Consider the following 16,113-nt stretch of genomic DNA (forward strand, 5'->3'; position numbering starts at 1 on the left):
CTTCAAGTATTTTAAACATATAACACTTTATAATACGTTATTCCATTTAATTAGGTTATTGAAGCATAAATTACAGGCTAGTATGGTTAAAAGGTTTATGGAACGTCACAGGATTAGCTAGCAAGCGATGAATGACAGCGGCATTCACTCCAGTTGTGGCCTGAATAAGAAGTTGGTTTCCTGAGGCAAAGACTCGTGAGCCTTCCAAATCCAGATAGAAATGTGCTGGGAATAAGAGGGCTCCAACTCCATGGAATTTTGTTGAATCCATTTTCAGTTTTGGTCCTCCTGTATTTTCTAAGCGCTTCCCTGCTAATAACTGTGTTCTGTCAGACAGGGGAAATAACATAAACTTTATTTTACAAAGAAAGGACTGAGCTTCAGAGAGAATAACTTCCAAGGTCATGCAGGTAGCTCATGAGCTAGAACGTGAAGCCTTGGCTACTTTTTCTTAGCTATTTTACATTATTTCTTTTAAACGGGCAGAAGGAGATCTTCCATTTCCTGCCAAAACTTGAAAGTTTCTCTCCCAGCCTCCTTGAGATACCTTCTCCAGTGCCCTTAAATCAGCAACTTTGTCCATTTCCCCACTCCATGGGGATCCTGTGGTAGAAGAGAGTCTCCTCACTGCTGCTCTGTGCTTCACTGAAGAACTGAGCCAAAAATCCGGATAGCTGCCTCGATGTGGCCTTTGACTGCTTGCAGTTATGCCTTACATGCCTTGAAGGCATGCTCTGGGTGTCCTTCTGGTATGCTCTTTTCGTCTTTAAAAATGTGTTTATTCAAGCTTCTATAGCACATGGAGAAGCAGGAATTTACTTCTTATGGTTCAAAACCAGGCATTGCCCAAGTGCAATGTTTGTCTTTCCGTGACTTCCCAAAGGCAGTGTTATGTGAGTCTTCAGAAATCTTTAAGATGTGGACAAGGAGTAGGGAGAGGTACATGGTGGTATGTAGGTACAGGGAATTTTGCATACAGAGAGGAACCTGTGATTTTACTGCATCAGGAAGAAAGATCCCTAAAGTCACATAACTGAGGTTTCCATCCTTGAGCGTTTCTTGAAAGTCATTCCAAAATACACACCTTTTTAAACCTAGAGTGTCAGCCTGTGAACAGCAGACAATCAGTGCACTATGTGCTGCCTTTTGGACAACCTACAGTTCGTCCAAAGTAGTTGCTGGTTTGGAGATTTTAAAAGTTATTTTACTTTTAGCCATGTTATCTGAAAACTAAAGCAATGTATGCATGTCAGTTACTGGACCTCAACAACCTGGATTTAGAAAATGTCTCTCAAGTTCAGGGGGAGAGAATTTACAACCTTGTGAGACCACTCTGGATTTTAGGCTACACTCTGAACATTCAATATGATTTGGCTAATTGCACTTTGAATATAACTTTATTTTTACAGCAGATTCTGACTTTGGTTTTTTTTTTCCTTCTGGAAAGAAATGCTAGTATCATGTAAAATACACGTTTTACTTGTGGAGACGTTTAGTTTTTATCTGAAAGAAATCAGACTCCCTTAAAATGTTAATCTTCATTGCTGAGAAGCGTGCTGCTAGGAATACTGGGAAAGGTTAAAACCAACAATCTCTAGGCAAGCTGCTGATTGTTCATATTTGTGTAGAAAAAATATGGTTCCTTATTTACTAGATGCTTGCTCTGTGTTCATCCTAGTAAAAGATCCTCCTGCAGGCCTTAATACTGCTGCTATTTTACCTCCCATAATGAATATTCAAAAGCTGCAGTCATTGAGGACTCAGGTGGCAAAAATAGTAAGATGATTGAAGCAAGCCTTGACATAAAAGCCTAAAAGTACATTTCCAACTACATAGAATAGTGCCGATTTCCCTTTCTGACCACGTAAAAGAATGGGAGAAATCTCCCATGAATTGAATGCCTGTTTCACACACTAGTGTGATCGCATCTTTCTTTCTGTATGATGTGTTGTAATAAGTATGTTTAAAAAAAAGGGGGGGGGGCAAAAAGACAACAGAGCTTTCTGTAATCGTCCCTCACCAAATGTATTGGAATTGAAAATTGGGTATAAAGGACACACTGTTAAGATATGGCAATGCATGCATTGTTTTCCACATAATGCAGTCAGGGTCTCCATGGTAAAAAGAAATTTTTATTTTATTTTTTTGTCACCATCAGCAGTTAACCTAAAGTAGGAGCTGCTCCATTTCATTATAGGTTAAATGGCTTAGCACACAAAACTAGCTGAGAAATGTACATCATTAACGCTGCATTTTTTTAACAGGTTTTAAAAACATGCTTTAGGATTAGTGAAGAAAATACAATACAGCATATGTTATTGTTCTGGATTTTTTTTTAATAGAAAGTGCTCCTTTTCAGCATTCCCCCTTCAGTGGAGTCACTTAGACACTTCCAGCTGGTGGCAGGGGATACAGCCATAATACAGCTTTCTCTGTCCCAGCTGTCTTTTTCATTACGTTAAATGCATTACGATGGCTGCACCGTTTCATAAACGTTCAGGTACAGAAAGGTATAGGAAGAAATCTGCAACTATGTATTTTTGTGGTGACTGCAAGCTTCTGTGAGATCTCTGAATCCTGAATGTGTTCCTGGCTCTGGTCACAGATTTCCTTCCAATCACTGGAACATTTGCTGTAAGGGCTGGCTAAAGGTGCCCGAGGAAATCACCTTTTACAAGGGAGCATTGTTGTAAAGGATTTTTAATGCATTATGGCTCACGCAGCATCACAGTTAAAGAAAAACAGGGATTTAGAAATTAATGCTGATGAAGAAACTGAGAAAAAAAGAAAACACAGGAAAAGATCCCGGGATCGGAAAAGGTATCTAGATCTGTGCCAAATTCTGACAGGGTTTCTTTTGTTTTCATTTTCTTACCTTGCAATTGAAGTATCAAAGCTGGTTCTTGCGTGTAACTTGGTAGCTGTCGGAGTAATTTGTTAACACTGTAAAATAGCATTGATAGCCAGGGCTGTGGGGTTTGCAAAGCAATTGAATGTTTAATTGGATATTAGTTGATTGCAGTGATGATGCAGAAGGTGTGCGTTCGTTTCCCAGATAAATCACTTGTGTTACTGTGATATGCAAACTGTCTGTGAGTTGAAAATAGTTTGTAACCATGATGTGAGGTAAAACGCTGAGCTTTTTTGTAGCTTTAAACAGCAAAATAGTTTAGCTTTACATACATGTACTTGGAAGGGATGTGTGTGGAGGCAGATTTATTTTTTCTTTGTGTTGGGACTGTGTCACATGTTTCGCGTCTGAAATATCCATTTTTGGGATAATGTTACAGAAATAAGGTGTTTCAGTGTTTCTCTTTTTTCCTAAGGGTGAGCTGTTTTATGGAATTGAGCTGCAACCATCTGTTATTAGCAACTTTCTTTTGTTAGGGAAATATGTGACTTGGGATCGAAGAGCCTGTTTTTTCTCTGCTGTAGATTTGTCTTAGCTGCAGAAAACCCTCCAGCAAACTAGGATCTGAAAGAATTCAGTAGGCACTGCATTGCTCATTGTTCGGTTTGGGAGCCTCTGTGTGATTCCAGTCTTACTGTTTCTTTCTAAGGTATAAAGCAAAATAGTTATGGTTTGTGGCATAATGACAGGTAAAGGGGCTAGCCACTTGGGCAGCTCTGTGGGTCTGTCCTTAAAAATGACACCTTGTACTCTGCTCCATAGAAATAAGGCCCTGCCATGATTTCTTGTCTTTGGCTGTATTTTATCATAATTTTTCAAGAACATATCAAGTAGCCAGTTGTCTGACCAGAAACCTGGGTATGTAGTATTTCTGTGTGCCTTTGTGAAATCCCCCTAAGGGGGGATTGGATAATCTTCATATGCTCAAAGAAGTGCATGTGCTTCCCTAAATGACATGTAGATTTCCTCTAACATATGTGCATCTTTTGGTTGGGTGAGAGTCAGCATTTTCCTGCCCTTTTCTCTTTTTTTTTTTTTTTTTTCTCTGCCATGGCAGTACTATACATAATGAAAAGCACTAAGAAACCCACTGCCTTCTGTTTTAGTGAGCACATTAGGAGACCGTTTAGATGGCTGCAGCGAATGTACTGCAGCATGTTAACTGAAGGTATTCTTTCTGTGTGAACGTATACATACAGATCTTCTGAATCATCTTCCCATATAAAGGAATGCGTGAAAATAAGATTCTGCCTCTGGGGTCAGTTTTGAAGTGCTGCTGTTTAAAACTGGCCTGAATTAGAAAGATTTTTTTTCTCGTCTGCCATTTAGGTTATATTACATTACATTTGTAATGTAGCTATCGGGGTGGGTTTTTCCCCCAGCTGAAAATGACCACAGCAGTTAAGAATTTTAGGAGCTGGCCTGTCAGCCTGTATTTACTTACAGCTTGTGAGCTAAAATGTATAGTCTCTCAGCTAACTCTACTCATGATGCAGGAAACCCACGTTGTACTTAATGTGCTCAAGTTTAACAATAGCGTGCCCAGCCATATCCATCTACTGTCTTTGTGCAAGGGTGCTTTCTCACAGTTTGTAATTAGAACAATATAGAAGGGATGTGGCAGTGAGAGGCTCTTGATTCAGTGAGGTGAGACAATTGCTTTGTGGACAAAAATGCTTTTATTGTTTATACAACACAGTGCTGTAGAAAGGAAATCTCTTAGCAACCAGAGTGGCACATGGATAAATATCAGCCTATGAATCTCAAATGTGTGGACTTTTTTTCAGTGTTTTGTTTCTGCATCTTAAGAATGAGGTAAAATTAGGCAGCTTTTGCTCCACCAAAGGTTTTTTTGGGGTTTCCCCTCTTACCAACCCCTCTGTGTCACACTGGAATTTGATAGCTTATTCCAGTTTCTTTCTCGGTTTCCTCAGGACTTTGCAAATTCAGGGCATGTAGAGGCTCTTTCTGCTAGGAGAATGGAGCAAAAAGCAGCAATTGCTTCCCTTAACATTTATACATTTGGGCATCACTCTTCTCACAGCAAAGACATGATTTTGCCACCCAGCACATAGGGCGTAGGAAGTCCAATAATTGTGGTTTGCCATTTTGTACTTTCCTGACTATTTAAAACATTTTCCCCCCAATTTTTCCACTATGAGTTGTGAGTCACTTCTTGTTCCTCTGCACCACCCACAAGCAAGCAGTACTCAGAGGTTTTTTTTGTTGATCACATGATACTGCACAAAGCTAACCCTTTGCTTAAGCAGTATACAGAAATATCCTTTAGGGTCTTCCAGTCACATTGGAACAACAGAGTGTGCTAATGTTCCTGGATAATTTATAGAGTAAGGAGACCAAGGCAGCCAATGGTTAGAAAGTAAGGCTGGTGGGAGCACCCAGTGTCCTAGACTTTATGATACCAGCAACAGTCACACTGATTTATGTTCCTATTTAGTTTGAGGATTGCAATCTGAGGGTAATATTTCACTGCTTTTGACTGGTTAAGCAATTTACAGTGTAATAATGTTTCTGCTAAGGCTCGCTTCAATACTTATACAAGAGATTTGACCTTTTTAAAAATATACACAAAGCAAAACCCTGTGTTATATCCAATCCCATTTCATTTCAAGGTGAGATATTTTCAGATTGCTGCACTGAGCTCTGTTCAGATGCTGTGCTTCTGTGCCCTATGGACACTCCTCCCCACTCTTTCTGTTTGCCTGAATTCAAGACATTTCTGAAGGTTCAGAGCTTCAAGAATTTAACTCATGCAAGAGGAAGGGATGAGGCCAGCAAGTGAAGGGAGCACACTGAAAGGTCTGCATTATGCAGGTTTCCCGTTTATTCTGTTCAAGTTTATATTACAGCTTCAGGTAGTTCTGTCTCTGGAGGGTTGTGCAGTGTCCTACACTGCAAATAGTTTGAGTACACCCAAGGGCAGACCTGAGCTTTAAATGGTATCACAGAGCAAGCCAAGCCACCCTTAATAATAAGCGGTTGATATGATGGCTTGCTTGCTTCCTCGTAGCACAGCTTTGTCGTGCATGGTTTAGTTTGTGAAAACTAGAAATTGTTTATCCTAGAATAATATATGAAAAGAAATTAGTTGCTTAGTCAGTGCTGTTCCTAAAATAAAGGTGAAATCTCTGGATTTTTTTTTTGGTATGTTCTCTGTTTGGTACATAGTAGGAGAGAAGGACAGGTCTTGGCACATACTCAATGATTTATGTTTTATGCAATATTCAGTAGGACTGAAGTGGTTTCCATTTGCGTGTAGTGCTCAGGAGCTAGCGTGTTCTTTGGGAACACAGAATAGCTTGAGCATAACCCAAAGCCTGGCTGCTGCCATGTCTGAGATATTAAAGGCTGTTGCTGTCACATCCTCTGCTGCTGCAAACTTGTGGGCAGCAGGGAAAGTAGCGGATGCCAGCGTCGCACATCCGGGTAATTTCATCATAAGGCTCACAGTGTGTGAAGGTTTTACTTAACTTTCCAGTACACTGGAGGAATTGCCCTGCAATTTCCTAATGGGTACAAACTGAAATGCTGTGTTGGGAATGATCAGCCTGTGAGGTGTGTGGCCGTTCCCATGGCTTCAAGGAGCTTGTGCATCTTCTGGACTGGGCTCTGCTCCCAGCTGCGAGGGCCTGTGGGAGAGACGCCTTGGACTGCCCGAGGTAGCAGAGCTGGAAACACCTCCCAGGGACAGGGGGACCCCAGGAGCGCATCATCAGACACTAGCTGGGAGAATCCCGCTGTTTCCTTTCCCCTCAGCTCTCTTGGGGCTGTCAAATGGATCTCAGCCATGTGGAGGTTTCAGCACAAGTCTCATGAGGTTGAAAAAATTCACCATCTGCACCCACACAATTAACCTGAGAAGAGGATTGTGTGCAGACCAGCTTCACGCAAGTGGCTTCTTCAGTTTGGTTCACGGCGATCATTAAGCAGGTTTAAGGAAAACAGGGATAATTCATTCTCTGACAGGCACATGTTCCTGCAATAAATTGCCCTGTGGTTTTAAAAAGCAATTTGGGTTGGAATTGTGGGTTTTTTCACATGCAAACAAGTCTACCAGTTATCAGGTAAAGCTTGAAATGTGAGCTTCAAGGCTTTTAACTCGGATAACAAGTACAAATCCCCATCCGTTTTTTAAAACATAATAAAATTATTTCAGTTTTTAAACCAATCTCAGGATTAGAGATCTGTTTCATGGTTTCTAATTAGCTGAACTTGCCAGTAGTAGAAACTAGATAGATTGGGCACAAATGATTGTTCCATAACTTGTTTCTGTTAAAGCACAAACCGAACAGATGTTGCCCTAACATCTGGGAACGTGACCTATGGTAAATGAAAAGATCATGTAGATTTAGGGCCTGAAGGAAAAATTGTCAGTGAATCTCTTCTAGATGTGAGGAGAGTTTCAGTTTTATCCTTGATTTTGGACATGATGCTCTGCTAGAGGGAAATCTAATTAAATAGCAGAAAGACATTTTTGATAGATGTTTAGGGACATCAGTGGATTGGGCTATCTACTAGTAGTGTTGAATTCTTACAGGCACTGAGTTTGGTGGTGAAAGAGTAAAATTTAGCTGGAAAAACAATTATTTCTTTGAAGATGACCCCCAAAGGAATTGAAAAGATTGCATTGTATTGTGTGGGTAGCACTACAGAATCATTTGAAGTGGGCACTGCTCTGTGTTACTTTGCTGTTTATAAACCCAGGAAAAATTTGCACTGTTACACATTTACGTTTTTATTTAGGCAGGTTTACAACATTTAGCTTTACCTCTTCACCTTCTTGATGCTGCAGGATTGTGTCGTCACTTCAGATGGCCATTAGTTATAATGCAAATGTCCGTTTGGGCTATAAAACATATTATGCTTCACGTTAGCAGTTTGTGGTGGGAGGAGATGGGGAAGAGGGAGGATTAACAATGGGCAACCTTACCATTATAGAAAAATTGCTTAGTGACTAGACTTAGAACTGGACTCTCAGTGAGTGTAAATTAATAACATGTGAACGACCTGGCTGATGGAGGTTTTTATCCTGTTTTTTCCACCCTGACTCTAGGAGTTTGAGGGTGGTTTTTTTGAGAACTGAGGAGGAAGTGTCTCTTCTATTGGAAAATGGGTCCTTTTGAAGCCAAAGAAAAGTTCAGAGATGATGGTTAGTGAACAGTGATTTTTTTAATAATTTTTAAGAAAAACTTTCTGCAGTGATGAATATTCATCCCTGTTCCAAAAGTCAAAGCACTGCTAATTCAAGCTCTTAACTTGCCTGAATTGGTGACTTCAGGTTAAGTCATGTGTACTTTGATACAGTTCCCCTTGGCCATTCACTAAATGTTTGTAACTGTGAGTCTAAATATTTGTCCACTAGAGGAACTGACTGAACACCTGCTAAAATTTAGTGTGAGACTCAGTCAAACATTGTTTGACTGAAACAGTGGATAAGAACTAGGCTCATGGTGTATGTGATGTAGGTAGAGGAAAGAAATAGAGAAGAAGTTGTAAGTTGGATTTAAAAAATACATTCTCATAAAAAGCCTGATGTATTCTCACATTGATTTGAACAGAAGTTCAAACAATAACGGTCTGTATTTGCTGCTGTTCAGTAATTTGTGCAGCTATTTAGCCCAATGGTAGAGTGGTAAAGGGGATTTTTGGACTGAGGCAGCAGGCTAGTGCAGGAGTGTGTTGTCAAGGCACAGAGAACTGAACCTTAAGGGTTTGGTGGGGCCAGTGTGCCTGTCAAGTCACAAACCTCTTAAGCCTTTTAGAAACTCTACAAAATGATGTCTCTGACAGTTAAACTGGGATGGGGGGGCTTTCAGGTAAAGAGCTCAGCTGAGACCGTACAGCTGCCCCATGTTCCTGACTTCCGTTACCTAACTTGGGCTATAACCCTGTCTATGAAATGGGAAAAGATGGGTGCATTCAGACGATAGCCCAGTGTGAGACAAATTAAAGCAATGTCCTCATTTTCAAAGGTGTCAAGTATCCTCTAGCCCTGCAACTTCAGGAGCTCTGAGCATTCTGCAAATCAGCCTCTGGAATCTCTGGTGGATGTTTGGGATTGTGTAACATTTGTAAAAGGTTTTCTCCTATGTCTGTTGTCTGTGCATGGTATTTGTGTGGAGCTCCTCTTTGTTGATCAATGGTCCACGAGGTGGCTCGTAACCAGTCTCCATGGAAGAGGCCAGCTTTTATCTGTATTTTTTTTGAAATCACTGTATGGTCACTTGAAAGGGAAATCCAACTGGATGTTGTTCCCTTAGTATTTATTCAAGACTAATGTGGACAGAACGAGTTGAAATAGGAAGATTATTTTGCAAATGAAAAAGAAAATTCACTCTGGGATGTATTTATTTTTTAAAAATCGTAATTTTGCCAATAAGCTGAAGTTCTCTATTATTTAGAAAGTTACGACTGTTCAGTAACGTGAATTTTTGCCCCACATGAGATTGTTAGTGCTCTGAGATGCACACGAGCAGTTTAATGCCTTAGTATTATGTACCAGAACTAAAACTTTATTTTGCCTTTGTACTTGCAGAAAGGTACAAGACATACTGTACTGCATAGTTACCTTCAACTGAGCATTATTTTAGAATATTTTTTATTGTTTATTTTAATGACTTGAATGATGTATTTTACCTAACTTCTTGGTTGTTCAGCTATGTTTTATTCTTAGCTTTGGATTTTAGCTTATTGTGCAGCTGAAGAGTCTAATGTGTTATATGTTGTGCCATCATGGTTTATGTATCACGTTTAAATCTCAGTTTGAGTGCTCATTTCAATATGTTCCTGATTTTTCATTGAAAGCCATTCATAATTAAAGAGACAAGTACAAAACAGAGGGGGCTCACTTATATTTCTGATGTGTTTTATGCAGAATATATCCTACTCCGTATTTATCCAACTGGAATTAACAGAACTTTATAGAAGTAGTTATTTTTTGATAGAAGTGGTGGTATCTAAGGCCTCTGTTAACACACCGATTGCTTATGAGTACAAGCAGAAAACAATGTTCTGTACCTTAACAGGTATCCACTACCCCATCATGCAAATTATGCAGACACTATGTGTGCATTTATTTCATGGGTGTAGCATGACCTATACCATAGTACTTGCGGAGGCTGCCTCAATCAAATCTCCATCAGCAGCATTAAACTTGGTGCTTCTGGAAACCCCATCTCTACCAGGAGCCAGGCAGGCTCCGAGGTGTGTTTGGTGCTTCACCCATGAAATTAATAAGGTGCTAAATGCAAAAAACCACAGTGATCTTGTCACTTGCTTCCCCTGCGAAAGAAGAGACGTGGGTATCACTTTGATAACTGATTTCAGTGTCAGTGGACATCACTGCCTGCTCGCTGCAAAGCAGTCCATGATGGCCTGTAGAGAATTGTGGTTTGTAGATTCTGTGCAGATTCTTAAACAGCTCTGCTTTGGTGCGTATCAAGGGAAAATCACTTGTCACTAAATGAGCTTGAACTACCTTCATGTATTCCACATTGATTTGCAATACCTTTTAAAGTATATATACATAGATGGGATGAAGACATAACATGTCAATTGTTTGTATTTTTGTAGAATATCAAAGGTATTTTTCAAAGCAGAAAAGCGTATACTGTGGGGGGGGTTTTGTGAAATCTTGTCAGCTCAGCTCTGAGTTACAGGCCTGTCCTTAACCCCGTGGCCTCTGCCTGCTGAAATGCGATGTTACTAAGTTAAGGATGCAGGCTCTGCCAGAGTAAGAGTTGGGAGGGAAGTCAGAGGAGGAGACAGGTAATTGCTGAATTCTGAGTGCTGTGAAAGGATTTCCTGGAGCTGCTGAAGTGGCTGCTTTTGCATAATAATATTTTAAAAGTAAGCACCATGATTATGCAAATCCTTAAACTCTGATAGACTTCGAACAAGTAGCAACCAATCCGAATTCAGGTACTCGCATAGTTCACTGGTACTGAGGAGTAACCATGGAGTGTAATTCAAATACTCTTCTCCACTAAGGGTGATGTGATCTGCCAAGGTGGAGATGGTTCTTCTGTAAACAACAGCTTGCGTGGCATCTTTGTGCTCCGATTGCCCATGAGCTCAGCCTGAGTACAAAAACATTATACCCTCAACAAGTAAAGGATTTGTACACGGCAAACCATGTGTGTAATGCACGTGTGTGTGAGTGAGTTTGTAGGTGTGCAGGGCAGGAGCAGGAGGGGAGGCGGTGGTCGGGGATTTGGTTGCAACTCCCCAGCTGTGTGCTTTGCACCGCTACACCCGCAGCCCCACACCGGGCATCCTCAGAGTGTCCCTGCTTCCCGCAGTCAGTCTCCATCTGTGTCGGGGAGCACCTACACTGGGAGAGGTTGGGTGATGCTGCAGGGGTTTAGTTTCGGAGGAAACACGTTCCTTTGCTTCTGTTCAGCAGCTTCAGTCAAGCCAGGCTCAGGCATTGCCAGTGCTGTTGGCCAGTCTGTGTCTTTAGGGAGAAGCTCTCCACAAAGTTGTTAGTGGTGTTTTCAGAAGTGTACACTATGTGAGTGTGTACAAATAATTTGTTTCTTCATTTATGTAATTCAGAGTGCGATTCTGTTCCCCTGCCGTCACTGATTCTTAAAGGAATTGAAAATTTATTTATTTTTTTAATGAAAAGACAATTTGAAAGAACAAGTGATTAGATAGAACACATCAAAAAGTTAAGTAGTCTTTTTCAAATGCCTGCCACTTTTCTTTTGGAATTCTTCAAATGACTGCATCACCAGCAATTTCTGCATCACATTCTAAGTTCACAAAGCTCAGAACAATTCACAAGTCAGTGCAGTTGTTGATGCCTACCTTTCAGTTGTAGCACAGTGGTTTGTATATTCTGAAGAGCTTTCCTTAAAGGCAGTATTAAAATGAGAAACCACAGTGATGCCATCCTGTCTGTACCTTCTAATAAACCACTCTTTTACTGTCCCTGTTTGGTGTTGGTGGAAGATGCAACTGTGGAATTTGCTTTCCATTCAGCACACCGATTAATTTTCTGGGGGATTACTTTTAAATATTAGGATATAGAATAACTCTGTCATTGACTTCCACCAGTCAAGCAAGATTGTTACAGCTTGCTAAACTGTCGTATATGTTGTCCCCAAACTTACCTGTGTGGAGTGGTCTCCAGTGTTTTCTGGGAACTTGTAGAAAAGCAGAGCTGTGCATTATCCACTGGATAGATACTCCTTCCACTTTCTAAGCTTACAGGGCATTTCATCAATAGAAGGAAAAGGTGGAACTGAGCCACTGACTGTAACAAGCTGCGTATAACTTCCAAGTCATATGCCCAGGGTCATAATCAGAGTACCTTGTAAATTAGGCATTCGTAACTGTAGATGAGATGCCTTCACAGGTTGAATAATTTTATTTTCTCCCACACAGATTTTTTTCTTTATCCCATAATTCCATTGCCACTCCTTCTTGACCCTACCATGGTATCTCTGATATTACAGTCATTTCCCACTCATTAGCTTAATGTTTAGTGTTTGCAACCATCTCACCGATTTTGCTGTTGGCCTGTGAGGAAATATCAGTGTCTGAGTGATCTGAGTCTGTAACCTGTTCTCCTGCCCCTTTTTGGATTTGTACGAATCTAGCGATCGTCTCTGGTGCTGAGGCTAATGTTTTCATGCCCAAACTGTAGGAAAATTAATGTGGATATTATTCAGAAATAGACTGCTGACTAGACCTCAAAACACAGGCGAATAAGCCTCGAGTGTTCTCCATGCCTGAGGGGACAGATCCCTCAGGAGGAGAGATAGCTGTACCAAGCACCTCATGGTGCAGCAAGTTAAAGAGCCTCGATCTGCGTGTGAGTAAATGCAGAATTTTCCTGTTGTGCTGAGGAAGCCGCTCTCAAAAGGGGCCTTTTTTTTGGCCAGACAGTAGCAGACTCTATATTCTGGAGGGTGGCTGTGGACAGTTTCCTTTTTCTTGCAAGAGCCTCCAAAAAGTTAAAACCATTCCATAGTGAAAAATTGCTGAGAAATGGGTGGGGAAGGCTTCCTTTATTACATTTTTGCAAGCAAAGAAAACATCTTCAAGGAGAATCAGGGAATGCAATGGATATCTGCAGTCCTAGTTTTTCCTATCACTTGATTTAATTTGAAACCACCAGCACTTTGAAGCTGTTAAATATCAAAAATTCTGATAAGTAAGGACTGCTGTTTTTCTACCAGTCTGAAAAGATTAAAAAGATGTTGAGAGGAAAACATCTCTCATGACAGTGGGAGCACAATCAAAGTTTCTAAGTAGGGCAGCCCGAGGAACAGCCAACGCTTTTTAACAGTTATGGGAAAGTGTATGTTGTTTGATGTTCCTATCTGATATTTTCCTGTCTACCTTTTCTGTAATATCAGAATGTCTGGTTATGCGTCACGAAGGCTTAATAAATGTTTTGCACACTCAGCATACACTACCCACATGAAAGATAAAAGTATGCAAACTTCCAAGTCATCCAAGCAACAAACAAAAGCCAGGAGGTTCTCCCACTGACTGTTCCAGTTTGATCTCAAGCAGTTTATTTAATCTCCGGTTTTCCTCTCTGCAAAGTAGCTCCATATTGTGAGTTTTAAGAATCTCTTTTCAAATGGCAAGCGCTGGCTATTCTTCTGTTGTTGATACAGAATACATTTTGCATGCCTTGCATAAGCACCATTGGTACAAAATAAGGCCTGTGCAGAATTTACAGTTTTTTTAATGACCTCAGTGCTGCCCTGGTGTGTGACCTACTGGCTGTGTCCACAGCTCTTGGAAATGTTTTTGCTGGTGTCTTGCCATGTTTCTGGATGAGAAGTGTGGTTTTTAAAGGAATGTATGGGTTTTTTAAAAGCTTTTGGTGGAGAGGAAGCGTGCATAGTAACAATTCTAATCCTGTCCCAATTTACTGGGTTTTAGATGAATTTTCTTTTATACAGTATACCAAGGCATTGGCTAAAGGCTGATTTAGAATAACCCATCATGCTAGTTAAGTTGCAGATAGAAATGATGTTGTTTACAAAGATTTTATAAAGCTCCATCAGAATTGTTTCTCTTTAGCCTATCCAACATACAAGAAAATTGTCCAAATCCTGGTTTTAGAAGTGCATGAGTTGAATTTAACATGGCTAAATGTATTTTATCATGTTGTGTATGTATCTTCTTGTTGCCCTGCATGCCTGCTATTCCTGAAGTTAAACTCACTGAGTTGTGGTCAAGTCATAGGCCAAATTAAAAGAACCACTGAACATATGCAATAAATTCAGCTTGAAAGGCCACATGCACAATCTGCCTTGGGTTGGAAAGCCAAGAGATGCTGTGACCAAACAAGATCCGCAGGGAAGCTGTTCAAAATTGTAGCCTTTTGTTCCCAACAGCAAAGCTGCCCCTTTCTCCTTGTTTACTACCAAATGCAAATGAGCAAACAAAGCTGGTGCACTTTTAAAACAAGTCTGCTTGCAGGGAGATGAGAAGAAGGGAATGAAAGCATTAGAAAGGGCCTTGATGTTGAAATGGGAGCAGTCATTAAAAGGGAAATAGAGGAGGAGTGATGGGGGCAGCCGACCCAGAAGTTTGGCGTTGTTTTGGCTGTAACTAGCTGCTGGGAGATGAACCCCTCGCCCTGAGGAGCTCCCTACGAACGTGCAATAGTTTGCCCAGGCTAAGGCAGTAGATAAAACCTGGGAGGGGAGGGAGCAGAATAGGACAAAGCCAGCAAAAATTCAGTCTCTACTGGGGACTGGGCTCCAAACCCTGCTGAGGTCAGGGAGGTCCTCTCAGGACGGTGCCTGCGGGCTCTCTGAGTGGTGGTGGTGTATGGCTGGAAAGATGGATGGTAAGGGGCTGGCTCTCTTCCCCGAGAGCATCAGCTGTGCTGCCAGCGAGCACACCCAGCGCTGCCTGTAGGGCTGCTGCTCGCTGCATGCATCGCTGCTGTGCGACTGCAGTTGTCTGTGTGACCCTCCCCACCCCTGGCTTGCTAGAGGGGAGAAATTCAGGCACTGGAGTAGGCAAAAAAGGTAAAAAAAACCCCCCTCACTTTATAGAGCAGGGTGAGAAATTTAATTGATTGGAGGACATCCAAGAGATTGCATCTGATTAAGTCCTTGAAAAGATATGATCTCTCATCCATTACCTGGTTGCGTGAATTTTTACGGTGGGTGGGTAGCCTAGTCCTTCGTTAAGGTCCACATACAAAGAGGTAACCACAAATTAATCAGGGCTTGTCAGTTTTAAGATATTTCTAGTATGAAGTCGAGCAATTCATTTACGCCCACGAAATAGCAATTATTCCCTAAAATAGCAGTCTGCTAATGAAAATATATGGGTTTTATTATTTTTGAAGTTTAGGAGTGAAACCAAAATTCAGCTTCGTATCTTTCTGTGTGTTTCTTTTTCTTTTTCAGTAAAATTTTCTCACATTTTCTTGACAAGTCAGAATCTCTGTCCTAGTTTTCAAAAGACATGCTCTTTGTGCCTGCCTGCCTGCCTGTTTCTTAGAAAATAGTTGTCTGAAATAGTTGCCTGAAAAGGGAGCAAAGGTAATATCCCAAAAAGCAAAATAAAGTCTTTTAAAAACCTCTAAAGGTTTTGTTTTCAAACTAAACAATATCTTAAGGAAAGATTGAGAAAATACACAAAGAGAAAAAAATAAATAGGTGGGAGGTGAGGCAACATCTTGCAAAGCTACCCAACAAAATCCGTGCCAGAGCTTTTAGAAGCTTCTGACTGGAACTTCATGATAGATTGGGTCTTCTTGTGGCTTGTTTTAGTTATTCAAAATAGCATTTTTATTGTTTTCTATTAGAAACATGCAAGTTAACTAGTAGCAGTTGATTTTGCTAATATCAGTTATTTTATGCATTTATTGTTCAGATGAGTAGTCACTCCTTTGCCTCTCGTGTAGTTTTGTTCATGCAGACACAAATTGAATATATAAAGTCTCATTAACATGAGGCCTGCCTGGAATCATTTTCATTTCATGGGGAGCCGGTTGGTTCAGTAAATGAGGTTGTCTATAGTTCTTAATATCTGGCAGTTACAGATCAGGACTGCACAGATTTAGGGTAATATTCCAGGAGGACAATTTAGGTTTAATATGTAGCAACCTTATCTGAATACATCCTGCTCTTTGATGAACATACGTTAATGGCTGCTCAGGGGGAAGAGGGTTGGCAAGAAAGGAAAAGGGCAGA

At 40.7% G+C, this 16,113-nt stretch overlaps 1 long non-coding RNA gene across 1 annotated transcript in view; it reads left to right on the forward strand.

Moving 5' to 3' along the window:
* The first annotated feature begins 2,548 nt into the window (after nt 1–2,548).
* The window catches only part of LOC104271125, a 57,916-nt gene continuing 44,351 nt past the window's right edge, over nt 2,549–16,113 (forward strand). Inside the window, exon 1 of the long non-coding RNA XR_717790.1 lies at nt 2,549–2,820. This is a non-coding gene — a long non-coding RNA (uncharacterized LOC104271125). The remainder of the gene's footprint in view (nt 2,821–16,113) is intronic.

This window comes from Apaloderma vittatum, unplaced genomic scaffold (assembly GCF_000703405.1).
Source record: "Apaloderma vittatum isolate BGI_N311 unplaced genomic scaffold, ASM70340v1 scaffold3563, whole genome shotgun sequence".
NCBI lineage: Eukaryota > Metazoa > Chordata > Aves > Trogoniformes > Trogonidae > Apaloderma > Apaloderma vittatum.